Source organism: Phasianus colchicus, chromosome 7 (assembly GCF_987193195.1).
Source record: "Phasianus colchicus chromosome 7, bPhaCol1.hap1.1, whole genome shotgun sequence".
Classification (NCBI taxonomy): Eukaryota; Metazoa; Chordata; class Aves; order Galliformes; family Phasianidae; genus Phasianus; species Phasianus colchicus.
In genome coordinates, this window is record NC_143442.1 from 17,053,957 (window position 1) to 17,077,818 (window position 23,862).

General features: G+C 36.5%; 1 long non-coding RNA gene across 7 annotated transcripts in view; it reads right to left on the reverse strand.

Annotated features, from left to right (window-relative positions):
* Positions 1-23,862, reverse strand: part of LOC116232912 (uncharacterized) — a 266,674-nt gene that overhangs the window by 190,319 nt on the left and 52,493 nt on the right. Inside the window, exon 4 of one of the 7 annotated variants that reach the window (XR_016468021.1) lies at positions 7,414-7,660. The exons of the other annotated variants lie outside the window; for them this stretch is intronic. This is a non-coding gene — a long non-coding RNA (uncharacterized LOC116232912). Of the gene's footprint in view, positions 1-7,413; positions 7,661-23,862 lie in introns of those variants that run through there. 7 annotated transcript variants of the gene reach the window in all.

A 23,862-nucleotide genomic window follows, 5' to 3' on the forward strand; every position in this document is an offset into this window, starting at 1 on the left:
ATTATTAGATCGGGAGAAGCCTACCTTCTTCCTTTAAGATTTTCTTTAACCACCAACCATTGTCTTCTTACTTCCACTCTACTAAAATTAATTTACAGCAATATTGTCTTTGCATTTTTCAACATTAGAGATAATATACGATTTGTATTAGGCAAACTTTTATCTGCACAAATTCAGGATATTAAAGTGAAGTTGTAGGGTTGCTTCCATTTCCACTGCAGCCTTTTGGGCTTCCCAGTCAACCCATCTCCTGACGCATAATGCCCTTTCTTATAAGATTAAGAAAAACCCTTCCTGATCATTGCTCAGTCCTCAGAACAGAGGTGTCAGAACAAAATTCTCCACCCCCCTGCCTTGATCTCAGTGTATGTTTTATCCTACCCCTTCATGACAATGACACCAACATTAAAAGAGAACGAAAAAGGAGCAGTAGCAGCAAGCATGTTGAAGATCTTAATGATATAAAGATTGTTAAAAGAGACAAAACAGACCACATTTTTTCCACAGGAAATATGACAATTATTTCAGCAGGCTCAAAATGTTAACTACATTTTATAGCATTAAAGGTGATGACAAAATGCACATCTTCAGCAGTGACAACAATACATACACACACATATATACAAGATACTTAAATTTTTGCAAATTGATATTTACTCCTAAATCAGTAAACTCCAAGTTAACTTTGGTCCTCTGACAAACACAAACTCTTGAGAAACAGATGGATGCCACATTGTTTGCTTGTCTTCATGAGACAACAGCATGCCAATTTTGAGATCTAGAAAAATCTGTATTTTATTACTATTATTAATCCTTCAAGATGTCCCATGCTTTGCCTGGTCAGCAATGATTTCTCCTTGCCACAGTGTGAGTTGCTGAGGCCAAGGAAATGCTCAGAGCAACTCGCGATGGCATTAGGGAACAATGAGGAGGTCAGAGTCACATTCCATAGTGCTGTCCCTTCTCAAATACTGTGTGGCACTGAGGGGGAAAATTAACCCTTTGCTCATGCTCCCTAATGATATTTCTTATCACTCAAGCAAAATAGAGCAGGATGTCCTGCTAAGCCTGAGCAAGTAAAGTAGGCTAAAATTCTCAGGAAAAGGAGGTTATAATTAAGGGTATCACTTGCCCCCTCATTCCGCCTTTTGTGTCCAAAAAAAAAAAGAAAAAAAAAAAGAAAAGTTGCTAGTCAGGAGGACATGGAAGTGTCTTTTGTTATCCAAAGAAACGAACTATAGTTTTCATCCCACTAGGGGTTTCCACAGTAAATGGAGCTTTTCTTTCTTTTGGCCTTAACAGTTCTCAGACTGACAAGCTGCTATATGCATCAAGTTATCTTGTATTGGAACCGCACCAAGGAAAAGAGTCCTATCTTTATCCCTCAAGACAAAAAGAATTAATTTTAAGGTAAAAGGAAAAAAGATGCAAGTAAGGAAAACATCAAATACTGATTTTTAATACAGGCATAGCAAGAGCTTATAAAATTGCAGCGCTTAATGTATTTTTATATTCCCATAAATACATATAGATATATGTAAATAAATTGTATGTCATGTATGCAAGTGTTTGTGTATATTTCATAGGTTCAAATAGAATGATTGCTGTGGTTTTCTACTTAAATTCCAGGATCTAATATTGGTTTCTTAAGTTAATGAGTCTGCACCTTATCTTACTGCCCATATTGTATATGTTATGCAAGCTGCCAGCTGTGCATCAGAGCTGCCTCATGATGTTCTTGTTTGCTTATAGGCCAAAAAGAAAAAAAATAAGAACAAGAATTTCTGACATTTACAAAGTAATGAAAGAAATATCCCATATTTTCTGCTATCTTTGCTACTTATTCTATTTTTATCTTGCTTTTATATAAAGATATCTATATAAATATATATTTTTAAAATGGCCAGAATAATCTATGCTCTCATAAAATAAAAAATTACTGACTGTACTGATTCACAGGTCTGACGTAAAGATTTGTAAAGCCCAACTGACTGAGGATGTCCTGCTGGCTGCAGGGCACCCAGTGAGGAGGCGACTCCCCCCGGGAGTGCTCCCAGCTGCACGGAGTAGCCAAGCCCAGGATAGTAGGAATCAGGGAAGGAAGAAAGAAGAAACATAAAATACCCCCCCCTCCCCCTCCAGAGAAATGTCTTTGTCAGTAATCTTTGAGCTTAGCTCTTTCATACCTTCCCCATCTGCCAAGATCAGCACCACACACACACACACAAAAATAATAATAATACATACTTTCAGTTACAATAATATCAGTAAGAAGTAAGTACAAAAGTAGCTATTTGCATGGCTTTAAAATGACACCACCCATGTTAGTAAAACAGGATTTAGACATTCTAAGGCTTCCCCACCCAGCTAAATTGAAAGTTTCGATTCATTTCTTATTTGAGTCAACAGGAGCTCTCCTTTTCCATCCATATTTCTGTTGGAGAGAAAGAATTCAATAATCACTTCCACATCTCAAAATTTGACTTGCCTGGGGAGTAACATATTTCATTTTTGATAGAAAAATAAAATATCACAAGTGTTCCATTATTATAAATTGTCACGGTACAGGATGAGGAAGTGCTTTTTACATACAACCTATACTTTTTAGTAAGAGATTTATATGTGAATTGTTTATTCAACTTTGCTAAGTTAAAGACTTATTTGAAAGAAATCACCAAAGGACTTGTAAAGGATATTTATTACTAGTATGGTCAAATGCTCTGGGATACAAAGAGCAATAAATTTGTGAGCCATCTTTAAAAAAGAAAAAAAAATGGAGCTAGTTAGTATAGTTAGTATTTACAGTAAATAAATAAAATCACTCCTACATGTCAGTTATTCACCTGGTAGAATACTACCTCCATTCCAGCTGCAGAAAAGACTGCTAGGTATTTTATTTTAGTTGTGCTGGGGAGAAGGGAAGGGAAGGGAAGGGAAGGGAAGGGAAGGGAAGGGAAGGGAAGGGAAGGGAAGGGAAGGGAAGGGAAGGGAAGGGAAGAATATAAGAAGGGAAGAATATAAGAAGGGAAGAATATAAGAAGGGAAGAATATAAGAAGAGAAAACAAAAAGGTTCATTAGGAACAAAGACAAGAGGATAATTAGGAAAAGAAAAAATGCTCTTGCCCTTTGTGCCCTTACTTTGTTTATTACTTTCACATCCACCACTGATTTCCAGTGAGAAGAAAACAGAAAAACTCTGGCCTTTTTTGTTTTCATTACTCTGACCATACTAAGGATCACAAGATCCATCACTGACTCAAGTGTTTGGATTAGGCTGTAAGTGCAGCATTTAGTTTCTCATAACTTTAGCTATGCAAAATGAGAAAGGAGATAACGGGATACACTTGCTTTTGCATTATTAAGTCCCCCTTGGTGCCTGCAATTTCATGAGTAAGCTGATTGTCCTTTATGTATTATAATTCTTAGAGAAAAGCAGAAAATATATATTAATTGTGCTGGAGCATATTGGATAAGCTTTTCTGAATGAGCATCCATACTCCCTGCTGAGGGATGCAATCTAGACAGATTAGAGAAAGGCAGTAATCAGCGTCAGCTGGCCCGTTTCCAGAGCTAGGTGACACAGCCAAAACACAATAAAACAAAACTACCAAGTTAACCTCACCACAATTTTAGCAACATTAGAGAGTCCTCAGCAGAGGTGCACTGACACTAAGTGGAGGTTATTGAATTTTAATTTCTGTCTTTAATCAAATGTATCTAAATTCATCATCCCTGAATAGCAAAACATATCAATAGCCAACTAGAAGATCATGCACAAAAGACAAAAGATCACACTCCTCAGAGCCTGAGAGGCTTTATGCATACTCGTGCCACATTCTTCAGTCTTCAAAGGAGGTCATTCATATAAATTCAGTAAAGACAGTAATGTGTGAATCTGATGCTACCCTGACCCCTCTTCCACCTTCGAAAGCAACTCTAAAAGCTTAAACAGTAAAATTCAAGCAAAAAGGCACCTCCACTGCTGCCAAACAGATAGATAGCCTATGCCTGAACTCAATTTACAAAACAGAGACATCACTGTATGTTAGCCACTTTAATAGATTCAAGTTTATTTTCAGAATGTACCTTCAGCAAACTGCAAAGCACAAACAGAATAAAAACGCTGACAGAGACAGCAACCAATAAGGAAAAGAGACAACTGAAAGAATAAAAAGATATGAAGAATTATTTTAATAGCAAATGATTATTTTTCCTTTAAAATTCATCGCCATATGAATAAGTGTAATACTTGTAAATCTACTAATCCAGGAGTCAATAAATATATTGGACCTGTTCATGTACAATATATTGCAGAAATCTCTCTGGAGCTCTGATATAGTCACCCTCAGGTTTAATCCCATTATACTGGATGAAACACTACAGGTATTCATACAACATTAGACCTACCCAAGAAACATCAAGCAAAACCTATAGTACTATCATTGTCTGGCCTTAAGCATTGCTAAGCAGTAACAAGCTGCAAGCAATCTATGAATCTAGAGATCGCAGTAAATAGGATTGCTTTCAGTTTATGAGCTGTAAGCCTGTTTCACAGAACACTTCACAGTGACTGACAGTTAAAACATTGGGTCATCCAGTAGTGCTTGTGCTACGTGCCAAAAGACATGAGGCCACAAGGACTGACAAAATTAATACACAAATTTATGACAAACGTACATCCAGTGCACCCTCTTTCAAAGAAGATGAGCAAAACTTGGAGAAACTGTTCTTAGCCATAATCATTTCTAGAAGAAAATATGCAATTTAAGTGTTTTTGACTGTTTGCAGAAGCTGTGGAAACAGAAGAAACGATCACAATCACTTCTTGGTACTAAACAACAAACTTTTTCCCAAAAACATTTTAAAAGTCTCAGGGTGCTCTTTTTCATCTCTCTTGGAAGTGATTTTTCACTTTTTTTTTTTTTTTTTTTTTTTTTTTTTTTTTTGCGTTAGTTGCAAGTTAAATTCAAGGCAGATAATCTTTTCACAGGAACTCTTTCCAGTGCTTTGTTTGTACCATACAAAAATATGTTTGGCATATTCTAATTTTGAATGTATTATCTTAATATTCTTTACAACCATTTAATGAGCAGAACAATACAATGACCTCCTTAGGAATAAAGAATTTATACAGATCATTGCTATGCTCTCTACTGACTGAAACAAGAGAGGTGCTAAGGGATAGAATAGTGAGCAATCTTTCCATCCATTCACTGCATAAATCAAATGCAGAGATGAAAATACAGATAAGATATTAACACTAAACTTGAAAGAGTTATTGATGAAAATATCTAGAGAATGGAGAGTAAGCAAGTGCTCTGCTTTATTGTAAATGGATGCTAGCAGCAAACCAGGTGAGGGGTATTTCTATCTGTAAAATCAGTGCTACATAATGAACTATAATAAAGCTAGACAGACTGAAAATAGGATACGAAAAAAATGGAAAAGTAGCTATGACTTAATTATTTTGATTCCCATTATATTCTGTCTATAAAAAACTCAAAGAAGATGACTTTATATTCTCTTACATAAGTCTGATTACCAGTTTGGAGCGTCATTATTTAAGATTACTTAATACACGTGTATATTCTGAAGGACAACATTCTGCAGTGGCTGCATATACTTTAAGGAGGATATTAACACCTACAAAAAGGTCTGATAACAGCTTTTTCTCCTGTTTTGGTCTACCAAGTCAGGAATAAATACAGAGCAGTCTTCATGCTGACTTGCTGCACAGATATAAATTTTCCCCTATAGAATCTATGTCTATCTAGCATTTGGCTGAATATCATCTCTTTTTCCCTTTTCTCACTCTGCAAATTATGAAGAAATTGCTTTAGAAAAAGCTAGGAAAAAGGGGGGAAAAAAGATATTGGTAAGAGAAAATTCCAGTCTGAATGTGCTAAAATCTTAGAAATCAAGTTCAACTAAATTAGAATGAGCACTAAGGCATGAGAGGTGAAACAGTTTATTCCACTATATCCAGGATGACAGGAAAAGAGTCATGAGGATAGACAAGATGAGTAGAATCATTTTTCTGTTGGAATACAGCACAGATGAAATGATTTCTTTAAAGGACATTTAAAAAAAAAAAAAAAAAAAAAAACAAACGTAAGTTTCCTCTTAAATGTGCTGGTTTTGCTTGAAATATATGCCTTCACCTAGATTAATCAAGCTCCTCTAAAATAAGCCTTCAAATGCATTAATGTATTTGGGAGAAAAGACTTTTGATGCTCCTTATAAGCAACACTACAGTGTGAGCCACAAGATCTCCTGTCTGTGCTAATTACTCTCCCAATTGCTTTCAATTGCCAAGCTGTTTTCCTTACTTATGAGAGGAACATCCACAATGCCTCAGGAATCCAGAACATACACAATTTAGCATTTCATTGTGCACATGTCCTCAGGAAACAAGAATAAAGCTGTCACCATTACATAAGGTTCACTCATGCTCTTACAGGCCAGAAGGCAACAAGAGACTGGGTTAGAATAAATCCTTTCTTGCTATACAGCACCAGGAAAAATTTGAAGGTGGAGGGAGATGGTCTCTTTTGCTGCCAATCTCTGCCTAAATCTAGTCACTTTAGGAAACAAAATGAGGGATTGTTTGCTTCCTAAATTTAATTCTTTCTTTGAGAATGTACACTATATAAATTAGCTGGCACACATAAAACACTGCTAGGGGTTTTTATGAATGTAATAACTGCAAATTGTTCACATTTTAATACAGATGTAATGTGAGAAGGGAATAATGTCACACACAACCTGAAGATACTAAAAAAACTGAGGGAAAATTGGACTATTAATAGAATGTTTTCCTGTAAATCAACAGGAACATCAGAAACATTCATTAGAAGCAATACTTGCTCTGCACTTCTACAGATGGTGAAAAATCATTTCCTCCAAAAAACAAAAGTTCATACCCATTTCTATTCCTTACGTAATAGTGCACGTAATATAGTAAAACATTAGTAACAACACAGACACCAAATCTAAACTTTTACAGATTTCTAAATATGGCCTTACTAAATTCCCTAACAAAAGCAATCATCTTGTGGAATACAAAACTCCACTGCTTTTAGTACAGCTGAGCTGGGTCTAAATACCTGCAGGCAGGCTCATGCACACCTGTATATGAACAGTCCATGGCACCCTAGATGCAGGAACTGTTTAAGCCTAGGACTGCATCTTTCAAAATGCATACTACTATTATTGTGGTACGTGTTCTATATTACTGAAATCCAGGAGAAATATCATTTTAAACAATGATGCAAATAGTACCTCATCACATACTTGAAAATGAAATTATTGCCTATGAATGGAATTGGTCAGTACTTCCTAAAATCCCCTTCTGGAAGGAATAAGAGGAAAGATACACACACACACACACACACAAAGGGGGAAGTTTTGTTTTTTATTATTTTGTTTTTGTTTTTTAAATGAAAATTCCCCATTTTCCTTGGATCCTAATATTTCCAGTATCAAGATCACATCAGCAGTCTAGTTCTATTTCTACAGTACAAGCAAGCATCATTTTCTGCTCTTGACAAGCTCCCCCTTAAATGTGCCTCTTAGATGTGATGCCCTGTGTCACCGCCTAGCTCTGTGCGGCCTCTGTTTCCATGGCTGCTTTTAACGGTTTTAAAGCCTCCTTTTCACCTGGAAATGTAAATTGGAAAACTCTATCAGGAGGATTGCCTAGTAAGTATTTTTAATCAAAAAGTAAATTTTAGGGGACACATTTGTCGTGAGCTTCCCTTAATACAACCCACAAAAGTTGCAAGCACATCAATTTTGCACTATAAAACTGCATTTTTGTGAATAAACAGGGCAATTTGCAAATGCTAACTTGACCAGTCATCTGGTTTGTATGTACAAATGCAGATTTGCTGTGTGTATGATGTCCAAGCTAGTAAATTTCCACCCAAATGTATAAAAAAATTAATGTATTTCTACAGCTGGATTGATGAGCAAAATTGAAAACTTGCCCTTCACATCAAAGAACAAAAATACCCACCAGAAAATCACTTAGCGTTCAGTAAGAATTAGCAGTTGAACAATCCCCCATTATGAACACTTTCAGAAATTAGGATTTTAGGCAACCCTTAGAACAAATACAATCAAGAATAGTAAAAATGCAAATAAATAATGCTGGACAAGACCATCCATCCTGCTGGCTGAACAACAGAATCCCATCATTTTTAACAGATAATTAGACTGTAGATGAGGCTGTATGCAGCATAAATGTACAGACTATGATATGAAAGCAGCCCTGACATAGTTGTGCCTGTGGAATTCCTAAGCCAAATGAAACCTGAATTTGTTTCTATCTTCAAGTTGAAATAAAGAGGACTTACAACTCAGAAGTAGTATTTTGTCACTGATTTTCCAGTTATCTTTTAGAGGGCTAGTGTAGATCTGAGCAGCCTTTTATGGTGTGCAATACAGTTGTGTCCTGAGCATCCCAGGCTCCAGCAGGTGCAAGGACATGGCTCTGAGGGACAGGTTATCACACACCATTTTCTTCTGTGCCTTCTTGCACCCGTTCTCCAACCTGACTTCCTTTTGACACCCAAACCATCTCATTTGAGCTCTATTGCTTTGCTGGTCCTCTGTTAGAAATGTGCATTGCACACGCACACAGTGCCTGCGTCCCAATGCATGAATAGGCACCCAACAAAACCAATTGCATGCAGGAACAAGACATCACATAAGGTTTCTGCAAGTCTCCAAAGTGTTGTTGAACCCTGGACCTACACCAAATCATATAGTCTTCTGACCATAATTATCACAGAGACTTTTAAAGGAAGCTGGTAGAGCAACAGCAGCAGTTCGGGCTCATCTCAAGTGGTGCAACATCTGTCAAAGGAAAACAGTTCCTGAGGAAAGTTGCCACCTAAAACGCTGATAGAACTTTGTGTGCTCACTGAGCATTGACCACTCAAACAACCTCAAAGGAGGTGTTCCTGAGCCCTGTGATTTTTGGTCAAAAGCAGCAGGGCTCTCAATCAGTGGCAGTGAGAAAGGCTAAGCTTTTCTCCAACATGGGCACTGATGTCAAAAAAAAGACAGCCCTCTGAGATATAACATAAACTTTCAGTGGCATGTCTCCATTTGTTCTGAACTTTCCAGCACTGGCTAAAGTTATGGAGCAGTTATCTGTGGAAAGCTAACCTCTCAAGGACACGTGCATAGGGAAACAGATGGTTTGCAACAGACTGCTTAATCCCAAATCAAATAACAGAATCAGCACTTTAGAATGAGTATTTGTATAGACACTTCTGTGAGAGCATGGCCTATAAACAGGCATCCTATGTAGGAAGACCTCCCAGAAAGCTTATATATAAACAAAATCTTGAAGTTAATTTTTTTTAAAGCAATTTGCCAAAAGTATGCTATAGTTATAAGGAAATCATTTTACATTTTCTGAGACAAATTACTTCATTTTATATTGACATTTGTTATTTTAAACTACATTTTAAATACATAAAGAATAAGTATTTTACTTATTACTTGTTTCTCCATAAAGAATCACTTAGCCTCACGCTTGTCATTTTTATCATCTGCTGAAAGCAATAAGATCAGCTGCCGACAAGTGAGCAAAGAACAAATCAAAAAAGAGAAATGGATTTTCTTAGCATTTAAAAGAATTTCATGTAACAACATTGCACACTAGGAAACACAGAAAGAGCAGAGAATGAGACCATCTCAAGAAGTGATATGCTGAAAAAAATGACAGCTTCACTATTGTGTGAAACTCAGCATCTCTAACATTACTCAATATAACCTTAAAAACACATCAAACAAATCAGTGCTTGGTCATCTGAATATTGATGACGAAAAGCTACTCATTTATACTTTAGTATTCTAAATTCATATTTCAATGTTTAAATTTTTTATTGTATTTGACTCCTGATGTATTGATGAAAGCCTCAGCAATCCAGGTACACTGCAGTGTTTCTGCCTACCAGAGAGAAAAGTCAAACTGTTGCCTACTAGAAATCCTGAGAAACCAAGAAATGTTTTAAAAGCAGTTCCATGGGACGAACAACTGTGTTATACTGTTGTACAATTTCCATTTGCTTGGTGAAGAGGAAAATGAAGGAATGGGTTGTACCCCCCAAATCCCCCCCACCTTCACTTTAAGTGGTGGAGAGCTCCTTTGTTTATGTCAAGATCAGACCCATAACCTCTACCGCATCAGAATTCACTGAAGGCCAAAAGGAGAATTACAGAATACCTTGGGTTGGAAGAGATATTAAAGATCATCCAGTCCCAACCCCTGCTGTGGGCTGGTTGCCACCCACCAGTACAGGCTGCCCAGGGCCCATCCAGCCTGGCCTTGGGTACCTCCAGGGATGGGGCACCACAGCTTCTCTGGGTCACCCGTTCCAGGGCCTCACTGCCCCCCAAGTAAATAATTTCTTCTTGATATCTAAACTAAATCTCTCCTCTTTTAAACTACTGTCTGTTGTGGTAGCACAATCAGACCATGTGAAAATTCTGTCTCCCTCCTGATTATAAGTACTCCTGTTAAGCACTGGAGGGCTGCAATGAAGTCTCTCCAGAGCATTCTCCTCTCCAGGTTGAATAATCCCACCTGCCTCAGCCATTCTTGGTAAAAACAAATATATGATCCTGTTTGGGATGATCTTTTTTAGTCAACAGAAATATCTTTAAAACAATTTAAGACAACTAAGAGGAATACTGCGAATGGCAGCCACCAAGCAAGTTCAATGGTACATACTAAACAAGCAACAAACTGACCTGTCCAACTGTTGCAGGCATGGAATCACTGCAAACTACTGCTGAAGTAAAATATATAACTGACAACCAGCTATTATTTTTGAGATTCTATCATTACAGGCAAGAAGGATGTCTAATTCCTGAATCCTGGAAACATATTATTGATCTAAAACACCCCTTTTAAGGGTTACATTTTCTTTTTCAAATTCCTTCCTGAAAACTATTGCATGGTGTTACTGAATCATCTCAAAAGCAGGAACCCTTCAGCACTGAACAAGTCATATATAAATAATGTAGATCAATAATTTTCAACATGTGGTCTGCAGACTCTTTGGGTTCACAGAACCTTGCAATGAAAAGGAAGCCTACTGCAGTAAGTTAACCTTTGCTGCACAGAGATGCATGCCTCCACTGAAAAGTACTTAGGGATCCACAAATCAAAAAGGTTATAAGCCACTGATGTAAGTAATCTGTAAGCAGTTTTAATGCTTTGTAGATTATAAATGCCATTTCCATTTACCATTTAAACAAAATGTAGTGATTTAGTGAATGGTATATATATATTTTAAAAAATATAATTTATATAATGGAAATATCTAAACTTCAAAAAGAGTGAGTACAATTCTACCAAGATGGGAAGCCAGGACAAATCAACAGGATATTCAGACAAATAATATTTAGATGAAGTTAAAAATGAACATATCACACCTAGCTTTGCATAGCCCTTCATAGCTTAGGTCCCCTGAAATACTAGTTTTACATTCTTGCTACAGACAAATAAAAGCAGCAGAGTGAAGAAAAAATACTTTTCAATACAGCTAGAAAAAAAGAAATAATCTTTAAGGAAATCAGTAGAATTTAATTCTGACAAAAAGCATACCAAATCATTGAGTCTGATAAATACAGACAACGCTGACAAATAAGCAGTCTATATTTGCTTGAAGAGCTTATGGGGTTTTTTCCCCCCAGCACTATTGAAGCAATGTCCTTATCTAAAGTACTTTTCACATATCGGAGAAGTGGTAAATTTCACAAAGCCTGCACTAATGTTTTGCATTTCCATTCCAAGTGAAATGCACTTCAGTAAGTAAACATGAGTATTCAATAAAACTGCAGCTAGAGACAATGGAAAAAAAAAAAAAGTTTCAAAATACATTGATAAATAAATCATTTTAAAAGCATTGGACAATACTGTGAAACAGTGGAGGACCGAGTCACTCAAGGCTGAGAATAGGGTTAGCACAATTTTTAGTACACCAGTTTGGGTTTTTTTCCTTCAAATTCTCACTGTGCTTTACAGATATAAAGCAAGACGTGTGTATTATAATATTTTGTAATTCCATAGGTATTTAAGTGCCTCAATTGAGAATAATCATATTCTTTTTAAGGACTGAGAACGCACTAGACAGCACACACTTTTTCAAACGTTTCACACAGTTGGGGAGTGTGGGGTGGCGGTGGGGAGGGGTGACTTGCTTAAGAAATGTTTTGCGTGACTTTGCACGCCCTGAAATTCATAGTGGGTTGGGTTTGAGCACCTCAACATTTCTATTCTCAGAACTTATTAAAAATTCATAGACAAAGTTACTTCTCTTACTGGTGTACAGCACAGGGGGTCACCATCAAGAACCATGGCCTCCGTATTCTAGTCACTAATTTAAAAATATGTCATGACTTCACAAATGGTGTATGCACATGCTTAACTTTACATGTTACAGATAGTCTCCCTGGATTCAGCAAGGCCATGTACAGTAAGCTAAAAGTAAGTTTTTAAGGCTCAGTGCAGTAAAGAACTACATTTCTCTAAGATGATGCAAATGAAAGAACAAACAAGGTGTAGAGTGCTAATTTGTTCATTAGAATCCTTATTCTCTAACCTATTTCTACACTTTCTTCACCAAGACAGCTCTGCCTAACATCTTATACAGTTAACATTTTTAAAGGGATCTAATGCACCCTCAGCAAGGTTACTGACAACACCAAGCTGCGTGGTGCAGTTGACAGAATAGAAGGAAGGGAAGCCATCCAGAGGGATCTGGACAGGCTTGAGAAGTGGGCTCATGTGAACCTAATGATGTTCAACAAGATCAAGAGCAAGGTGTTATGCTTGGGTCAGGGCAACCCCAGATATAAGTACAGACAGGGCCATTCTGTGATTCTGGGAGAACTCACTGGGAGCAGCCCTGTGGAGAAGGATGTGGGGGTCCTGGTGGACAAAAAGCTGAACGTGAGTCAGCAGTGTGTGACTACAGCCCAGAAGGCCAGCAGTATTCAAAGCTGCATGAAAAGAGAGATGACCAGCACAGGAGGAGATCATTCCTCTCATGAGGTTCCAGCTGGAGCATTGCATCCATATCTGGGGCGCCCAAGGGCCACAAAGATGATCAGAGGGCTAGAGCTAGGCTTGTTCAGTGGAGAAGAGACTGAAGGCTCTGGGAAGACCTCATTTTAACCTCCCAGTACATTAAATTAAAAGATGAGAGGGTTAGAGTTTAGTAAAAAATTCTTTACCCAGAGGGTGGGCAGAGAAGTTATGCATGCCCCAGCCCTGGAGGTGTTCCAGGCCAGGTTGGAGAGGGCCATGGGCACCCTGATCTGGTGGCTGGTAACGCTGCCAAGAGTAGGGGGTTAGAACTGGATGATCTTTAAGGTCCCTTTGAGCCTGACATTCTATTATTCTAAAATAAATGAATTGAAAGTCTTTGCATAAACTTTCCATAACAATGTACTTTTGTGATAGTGATTGTTTTACATAAAATTTACACAGCATCGGAAGGCATTTGTGACAGTGTAGGAAGAGCTTTTGATGGCAGGCTATCTTAGCAGAGACAGCAGAACATGGGCTCGTTCAGTGTCTTTTGCTTTCCAGAGGAAGTTGTTTAGATCCTGGATTCCTTTCTAATCCATCCTTCCGGACAGGACTGCTAAAATTTCCCTTTTCACTGTAGAATTCCTGACATATTATATCTGCTGGATAGGCAGGAGAGCCCTTAGTTTAAGATTAATTTTAATCATATGACAAAAAAAAAAAAAAAGACTCCAAACAGATAGCAAATGGAATTCATTGAGCAGAAACCTATCTTTCTTTCTTAAATCACAGTCTGCCTTCTATATGCTGTACCATTTTGTACTTCTGAGAAGTCATATTCTGCCCTCAGAAAAATGATGCATTGCAGTGGTCTATATTTGTATCTTAGTAGCAAGGTCCTTGGCTATAAAAATCCTGGCTAATCAAAGATAATAAGAACATGATGTAATGTGTGTCCTGGGGCAGAGAGAAGCTAAGCAGGACACTCATGTTTCATGCTATCTTAAAAAGCGGTGGTCAGATGCCCTGAATCAAGGCAGAGGTCAGTCTTCCAGCAAGTCTGACTTTTTCATCTGATCTGTCAAATTTTTCATTTCGTCTGCCCAAATTTCAGATTTAGCCAGTTGTGTTTCATTTTTTTTATCTATTTCTTCCAGAAAATCCAGATATTGACAACAACTTACTGACTGAAATCAGTTATGTTTATCAAAGAAAGCCTTCTAAATGCAAGAGTCAGGAATCAAGACAGGTCTACCAGTCAGATTCAGTTTCAAAATTGCCGTAACGTGATCTTTCCTTTTCTTTTCATGGTTCCCACAGAAATACACTTGGGTGGAATTCACAGCTCATATGGATTAAGTTGAGTGATATGTGAGTGAGAAGCAACAGAAACAGGTAATTGGTTTAATATCACTCTTGAAACTAAAGAAGAGGTAAATTTGAAAATGGACAAGCAATTTGTAACCGTGGAAAATGTCCCTATCCCTGGAAAACTTTAAAAATGTTTGCAAATAACAAAAAAAATGTGAATAATTTCCAGTATTATCAGTGAACTCTCACCAACCTAGGCTGATTATAAATCATCAAAAATTTAGCTTGTTCCCTTGTTTATTAGGGCTGAGTCCATGAACATCAGAAATGACTTTGGCAATACCTTAAGCAAAAAGCTATGGACAAAGATACCTTAGACACAGTTTGTCATATTATGAATGCTTCTACAAAGCAAAATGAAAGTCTAATTTCTACAGTAGTTCCTTTCAAATCTTTTCTTACGCATAGCCAATACAAGGGTGGTTGACAAACTTCTGTATGGCCTTATCTTTTGTGCCTACAGCATAATTTTTATCATCAGCATATTCTAGATTATATCAACACGTTTTCTTGCTGCAACAACTGAACATGCCTCGTTTTCATTTTCCTTACCTAGATGCCAGCCATTTGCTCTTCACCCACTCCTTTCTCAAAGAGAAATCAGAGAGGGAAAGAGATAAACTGAACAAAGACTGCTGATTAAATAAAAAAGCTGAAGCTTTTTAGAGGTTTAGACGTCCCAGACTGACTATTAGGCTCTCTCCTCGGGTATGTGTAACAGTAGGTGCTGTACAGATCCACAAGATGTTCAGCTTTCTCAGAAATTACACTGCCATTCTTCAGCCCTTGTCATAGTAAATTTTTTGTATGTTTTTTGCAGTAAGCAGGTGTTTTTACTTCTTTTTTAACTGCCAAAATGCATGATGAAAATTTTATCAGACAGCTCTGGTTACTGATATGTCTTAAAATACAAGAATAAAATTTTTTCTTGGCTTTCCTTGTTCCTTTAAATAGCAATGCATTTTGCCGGGCAAAAAGATAATAACACAGGAATACTTAGCATTCAGTTGCTTGTTTTTCTAAAATTGTTTACTTAATGCTTCTCCTTCCTCCACCATCCCTTGGGTACAGTTCTTGCCAAGGCATATAGATTTATATTCCCTTTTTTTCCAGCATAACTTTTGGAAAGCTAACACGTACACTATGCACTAAGATCAGCTTCTAAGCTGCAGGCAGAATATAACAAATCCAAAAAGTAAATGTACCTTTGCAGAAAATTGTTCAGTGGATTTAAGTTACAACAATAAACAATAAATAATAAAGTCTTTCTGAAAGCTAGAGAAGCACATGTGTCCTCTTCATTGATTTTATCACTTCATCATACACAACAAATCTGTGTCAACATGAGTGGCAAGTCTCTGAGGTAAAAAATGTACAAGTCAAGGCCATAAAAGCAGACCACATGCTTAGGAATTTGTCTATTGTAACCATAATGAGGTGGCCTGCTGTCTTTAAGGAGACAATTCATGATACAGCATACACCCAGGGAGAAGCGAAAGACTTTTTTATGAATCCAATACAGTCATCTGTGAGTCAATGAAGATTCAATTTCTTAAAGAGACAGAGAGGAAGAAAGCATTCATGTGAATAGCAGAATCGTGGGTAACCTGTCTGTATGTAACAAGATATTGCTCTGCAGAAGGACTATAACCCACTGGAATCAGCATGACTACACATGTAAGCTAAGATTAATCATGTAGTCCTTCCAGAGGAGGCTTTGATGCATAACACAATCTTCCATATTTACAGAAATAGCATTTTCAGCACTCTATTAATCTTGACAGTACTTCAGAGGGGCTGCCAGTATTAAAACCCATTTTCTGGAACGTATCAAGGAATAAAAAGGCAAAGTAATTTCTTCACGTAATACTGCGCCCTACTACCCTCCTACATACAAAGCTCACTTTGGGTAACCAGACTATGCCATCATCACTAAGGGTCATACCATTACAATGCAAAAGGAATCCGTGGGTTCAAAATCATTGAAACTTCAGGTTCCCATGGCTATTGCCAAAAGTATTACATACAGAATCCTTCTTAAAGAGGTATAGTGTGCTCCATTCTTTATGAAGAACAACTAATCATCTGAAATGATGTTTCATGTATTAAATGGGGCAGGAGGAGCACAGAGAACTAAATGCAGTGTTTTATCAAAACTTTCATTTTGCAAACAGGAAGGGGAAGAAGAGCTGATTCAAGAAAGGAACAGCTGTAGGACAATGAGTGGAAGAGAGGGATGTTTGAATGCCCTGTGTGAAAAGACAATATAAAATAATATAGTTGTTTTTGTTTTTGTTTTTTTTTTAATCTTCAACAGACAAAAGAGACTTTCCTTTGAAAGGAAGGCTTTGAAATTGAAAATTGAAAAGTTTTTTAAATATTTTTTCTTCCAGGAATCTATGCAGTAATGAAACAATTTTTGTACATGTTTTTGGAGATTTTATCTCAAATCCTGTGACTGGAGTTCAAGTCTATGTAGAACACCCTTAGAAGTTTACATAAATATATATCGCAAGTCCCTCACTTTCTTTTTCCTCCATTGCAACAGTATTATATTAAATATAACATTTCAGTTTTCTTCAGTAGTCATTCCTGTAAGCACATTTAATCAAATGTTATTTCCAAACATTTTGTCTCATGTAGGCAGTTGAGAGAAGCAATACCAAAATCGGCTCAGTAGCTGATTATGGATTTATAGGCTATAAACATGAGGTCACATAGTAAAAATCCAAGATGGATATCATATGTTCACATAGCTTCACACCGATCACAAAATGAAGTGTAAAATAGGACATAAGTGACTTGGGTACCATCATTTAGCATCTGTTCCAGTTGTATTAATTCAGGTTGGATATTATGCAGTAGTGGTGATAGAACATATTACAGACACAGTCAAGCAACTGCCACACAAGACAGCTTGATTATATCCTACTCAGAAATGAACTACCATGCAGGACACCTGGGCTCCCAGAAATACATTCCCCTCTCCCTCATGCTAGCACAAGGAGCACAAAAATGTCTTTTCATCCTATCACTCTTGAATGCTACCCGTAATTCTTTTTACTTCCTTACAAGTAGAAGAAAAACTGTTTTATAGGCATCACACCTAGTGCAATGTATGTCTCAACAGTAACTCGGCGTACTTGCTGTTGAGAAATGCAGTTGAGCATGAAATGTAAATTAAAACTAAGCTAAAGGATGTTACCTTAAACCCCAGAAGTTTTCTTCACTTTTTCTAGACACCAAAACTGTCTTTGACAAGTATGATCACTTTTTTGGAAAAAAAAAAAACAAACACATTAACAGCAAATCTAAGTTTAAAGAGCTAGAGCCTTCATGTCAGAAACAGTCATCACTCAAAACATAGAGCGGAGATGAGGGAGATGGTGGTTACTGCCGCAGTTTTACTTCAAGGCTCATTATAGACTAGCTAAAGAAAGAATTACATGAAGGAAAGTAGCAGCATCAGTATTGTTTTTGGCACAAAGTGGACAGTAATCATTAACAGCATTTACATGAACTGTCTGGGGGTACATCAGAATTGCTGTAGCTTAGAAAACTGGATGGCATACAATAATGCTAAACAGAAGTGCTCATTCTTGAGGGGTTGGGAGGAGCACTTAGTATGCTGCATGTTTGTTCAAATTAGTCTCTGTAGTCCAAGCAGATGGATGTCAGTCTGTGTCTCTCACACCCTCACATTAGTAAGGCAGAAAAAAGAATAGTTTGATTCAGCGTTACAAGTTTACTCTTGCCACTTGTTTTTTACCCTTACCAATTAAACTTGATTGTTTTCATATCACAGGTAGTTAATCATTTGGAACTACTCTCTCAGATCACCTAAACTTGGGGACTGAGTTATTCATCAAGTCAAAACAGATGTCAGTAAAACACAGCAAGAATTCAGTGGACTATATAACGCAGGACCAGCACTGCTGGACTTGATGCAAACATTCCTCTTTGCCTCATGAAAGCCAGTGTACTCCTTTCCTTATCCAGCGTATTTTCATCTCCCATTCTTTTCCTTCACTGTTCTCTAGTTTTCTCCTTTTTGGTTTATTCTTCTATTTTTGAATAACTTTCTCACTTTGTATTTCTCTCTCCTGTTTCTTCATCCAGTTTAAGTTAAAAGGTTCAATTTTTCAGCACTAAATATGCTGATACGAAGTTGAGGGCATTGTCACAATTTAATGGTTTAGTGAAAAAGCAAACAAAAATTTTGTCATGAGTGCTACTGCTGTCAAAGTCCCATGTATGTGTGGTAGCCCCTTATGAATGTTATCATCAGGTACAAAATCCAGAGAGCCATTATTAACCTGAATCACAAAAGCACATTTTCACTGCTGAAAGAAGTACCATCTTCCTCACTTCTTTTTCACCATCTGCTCTCTATGTTCTTCTGACTAATATTGGCCAGGCTACAGATACAGAAAACATTTTTCTGCGGAATTCACATACAATTTATAGTCCCTTAGCTCTGACTTGATACACAGAACTCAATCCTCAGGCGTCCTCAGCCTTGGACAAAGGCTTTCAAAGAGCCTTTCAAAGAACAAAATAACTTTAAGTTAAATAAGTTTAAGTCTGAGAGACCAATCCAAGAAGATTTGGAAGTATCAGTGGATTTTATATCATCTCAAAGGTTTTTCCTGAATATTTGAATATCTGAAGGAAATTAATGAAAATCTTTGAACTGCTGAAGTTTCCTGAGTCTTAGTATGAATAAAATTTATTGTATTGAATGATGTAATTTGCTACTTACTTGTTATACAGGTCTTCAGACATTTCAAACTAAGTCATTATGGAGCAGATGTATCACAGTGACTTGAGTGAACAATCATGCAATGTGAAAAAGGCTGGTGCAAATGCTTTACAAAAAAAATGCTTTACAGGTATATTTGTTTACATAAGTCGCTTTTTTTCCCCTATTTTCTATGCCATTTGCAAATTCTGTTTACTAATTGCATATTTTTAAAATACTTATATCAGGCTTTTATAAACATATTCATCTTAGTTAATAGACTAACATTTAGCTTTCACTGCAAAGCTTTTTTCCCCCTCTATGCAGAACTTTTATTAAAAGGCAAGTAAAGCTGCAGTGCAGTGGATTTTACATCACAAAATGGTGAAACTGGAAGCTTCAATATTGTTTCCTTAGAAGTGTATCTTCATAATCTGATATCAGTAAAAGCAAGTTCTGTTCCAATTAAGCTTCCTCTTCAGTTGTCCAGTTGCTTTTTCTCATGGATGCCTACCAATCTGTGTATTATAAAGAATCTTCTATTGATTCTATAAACTTGACAATTTGCCTAATGGAGGGAAAGAATAATTTGTGACTGTGACTTCCCTTCCTTTCCAAAGTGTGCCTATACAGAATTTGCAGATGACATATGATCAGTGCACATTAGGTTCAGAATGAAAACATTTGTCAGCCAGATATCTAATGGTCCATTTTGTAGTGAATAGATGTTCAAAATCTGCCAATTTTCACGAGTCTTTTAATTACAGCTTTGATGGGTATAGTTTACTTTACCTCATATATTTACCTAATGGGTACAATAGACCTGAAGTCTTTTTTAATCTCATGTTCACCTTGCAAAGCTTAAATTTGAGGAAGCTAATCAAACATATTTCCTTTCCAATGTATTCTGAGAACTAGAGGTCAGAGTCAGAACTTCAATACCCAAAACCTGAAATACTAGATTGAATTAAATACATAAAACTCAAAGGACTAGATTGAATGCAGAGAAAAGATGGTTTAGCATTTCTTCTTGTATCTGTTTAGAAAGATAGATTCACTGATCAATCATGTGATATAGGTATAAACTTGAAACTGTTTTCAACCACTCCGACTACTGTATTTTATATTTATTTATATATTTATATATACATATTCTGTTGATTATATTTCCAATATATTGTCATATATGGTGAGAATTTAAAATGAACTCAACACTACAATAGAATGTAGAATTTCCTGGTTATTTATTAACATTTGAAAACAGCAAGCTGAAGAAAATTCATTTTAAGTTAAGAAGGCAATTTACTGCCTGTTCTTTTTATTGAGCTCAATTAAGCAGCCATGTTGCTTAAGCAAATTTAAAATCTCAGCATTTAAGTTGTTTAATTATCTATAAAGTAACCTCACAAAGACTCAGACATTTGTGTTTTTCTGCCTTACAGGAAATGTTTTAAAAATGGAAAAACAAGCGGAGATTTTATGTTGTTGCTGCCAAAGAAGTCTCTCTTTCTCTCCCTTTCTGTTGTTTCCAGCCATCCCTCTCTCCATTCTCTTTTGTTTGCTAAAGTAGCTTACTGACTGTAATAAAGGGAGCCCAAGTGTCAGCTTGAGACTGCCATGAAAACTAACATTCACATAAACCATTTTTTCCACTTTTGTTAAGCTTCTTATCAAAAGAATTCTCCCTCTCTCTCGTTCTCTTTTACTCTCTCTCGTCTTCTGTCCTTTTTAGGATATCTTTCTAATTTTATTGAGACTCCTCTGTTAAGGTACAGCACTATAGTTCAGTAACTATAGGAAAGTGAACCCAAAAGAGCCAGCTTGAGACTACCACAAACCATTTTCACTTCTTATGTTAACATTTCATCTCAAAGGACTCTTTTCTCTCTCTGTCAGTTGCAAGGCATCTCTTTGTCTCTATTGTGCTTACTGCGCTAAGGTGCCTCATTGACTGGAGTGAAGTGAACTCAAGCATGCCAACTTGAGGCTGGCACACATTTTTTAATTTGGTTGAAGTTGACACCCTAAGGGACTCATAGTGCCTGAACAGCAACACTGTTCTTCCCCTGCCCAATGCCTACTCTACTGAGATGAGTAACGTTTATTTGCTAAAATAATAGTTTATTTTTTACATATTTAATTTGACAGAATTTAACAGATTGCAACCCTACATGTCAAGGAAATTTATTTTATTCCTCACCACATTTTGGAGCTCAGGGAATATTGTAATGAAGTGAATACCAAATTGCCAAATACTCACCTGTCTTCATACTTGCTGAATAGCTTAGGAAAACTTAATAGTAAAGCCTGCTTTTAATAGAAACCTAAAGAAACATTTTTGAAAGTAGAAGGTCTAAACATTTTTCCTGTTTCTCTTCAGGTAGAAAAAAAAGGGGAGCAGGGAGCATCCAACAATCTTATTTCAGCCTGTCAAATTTCTTCTCAATGAAAATAATCACTGTACATTTCTAAGGTATGTCCTAATTATCACTTTGGTTTTATCTTTTTATAGTATCCCTCATTTTCTTGAGAATTTACTCTTGGTGACAATATAGTGATTAAATAGAAAACAACTAAGATTAAATGAATTAGGGCAACCAAACACCACTAAGTGGAAATATACATGTCTAAAGATAACGATCAGATCTGACTGGACTGCAAATTCCTGGTACTGTTTCAGTCAGCTGCTATTGATACTTAAACCAGAAATACTTTGATATCCACGTTTCAGTTCACTAACTCTACAGAGGGAGGAATCCTGCATGCAGTATTTGCCATCTCCTTTTTGGTTTGTTTCTAGTGATATCCTTAACCCAATTTTCTATATCTTTCACAGCTTAAGATAATGTTAAACTGGCTTACCACAACATTCATTTCACTGCTCTGTCCTGTTCAAAACTAAATTGCTTATTTTTACAGGAAAACAGAGGGATTGTTGGGTAACTGTGAGTGTATCCTTACATATTATTGTGACCAAAACCCTACAACATTGCTGACAAAGTTTCGCAGCTACTAATTCCAAAATGCAGCAAAAAAGACCCTTGTTTATTTTTACACAAATATAAGCCTGATATTAGCAATGAACTTGCTCCATGAAAAAACTGAGTTGCAAAAAATCTATGCTACCTATTTTTTTCTTCCCTCCCCCTTCTTCTCTTCCTTCAGATCACACAAGGGTTTCAGAAACATTGATAATGTTGACAACAGCCAGTGAAGGCAACAAGTGAACCAAAAAAACCATGCCACTTAAGTGTGAACACAGCAGAGATTTTGCATAGATATTTCACAAATTTTCATAGAGAGTTTGTCCCAGGTTAAGAAAAATTAAAAGGGGAACCTATCTTTAAAAAAAGAAAAAAAACCTGTGTTTTTAGAAAGAAAATATTATGATTTCAGGGCACACAAAAAGCTAATACCATTTCTCGTCCTCAATACCCAAAAGCAGCATTGAGTACAGGAGTTGTTTCATTTTTAAGTCATTATCAGTAAAACCCTTAATCTTTGTTGCTACACTAGAGGCCTTTTCTTATATCCTGCTCCTGAGAATACCACCGTGCAACAGTGCTAGATTCACAGAACATCACCCCAAGAGAGCAGCGCTAAAAAGGTAGGTCCTTCCATATCAAAAGGGCTTTGTTTTTTTCATAGCACATTTGGGATTCATTCTATTTGTCTTCTGGTTTCTGAAGCTTTACAGTTCAGTCAGTCTACATCTTTAGGTTTTACTTTTCTACCACTGAAAAAAAAAATAAAATGAAACGAAAGATGATGGTTCACATATGATCAAGTTCCTATAGCACTTGAGGCTTTTAGAAAAGAAAAAAAAAATCCATCCCACTCTCCTCCAAATATATATATATATATATATATATATATATATATATATATATTAGCAAGATCTGAGAAATACAATCAAGAGAAAGGATGTCACATCTTCAAGGAACAAAAGTATAACAGTCCATTTCCACAGTTAAGAGATAAAACCTATAAATTACCCTAAAAGAAAAGAATCAGGAGAAAGGTGTAAGTTTAGATCACTGAATCTAAAAAGGAATATAGCAGAAAGGCACACCAAGGTCTTGTAAACTTTCAGAAAGTTTTTATTTCCTCACCATGAACTAACTCAAAATGACTATTTGCTATATCAGTACTTAATAACAAAACTGAGAGATACAATTTCCTGAATAATCACGGCTAGGAACACAAAGAAAAGAAAAACCCAAAACATCCAACATCTAACAGTGACCAAAAAGTGACCAATCAGGTCAGTGATGATTTTCTAGAAAACTTAACATGATCCAAGTACATAAACACATAGCACAGAGTCTTAAGGCCTGGAAAATATTATCAACAACCTGTTGCAAATAGTAAATGAACTGTAAAAAAGCCCACCATTTGACTATAAACAGAATAATAGTAATTTTATATAGCTGCTTCATCCTTTTTAATGATCAGTTCCGATCAATTCTTATATGAAAACCAAAGTTCCTAAAGTTAGTAATCTTCAGGAAATTAAGGAGGAGAGAAGATTAAAAAAAAAAAAAAAAAGATAATCACAATTCCAATTCCTATTAAGTCCCTGGCCACATCATTACTAATAAAACTATCATTCTATCACAATCTTAAAACAACCTTAGAAACAGACAGACAAATGTATTCTGCTTTTGGAGTAAAAAACGTTTACCTCACACCATA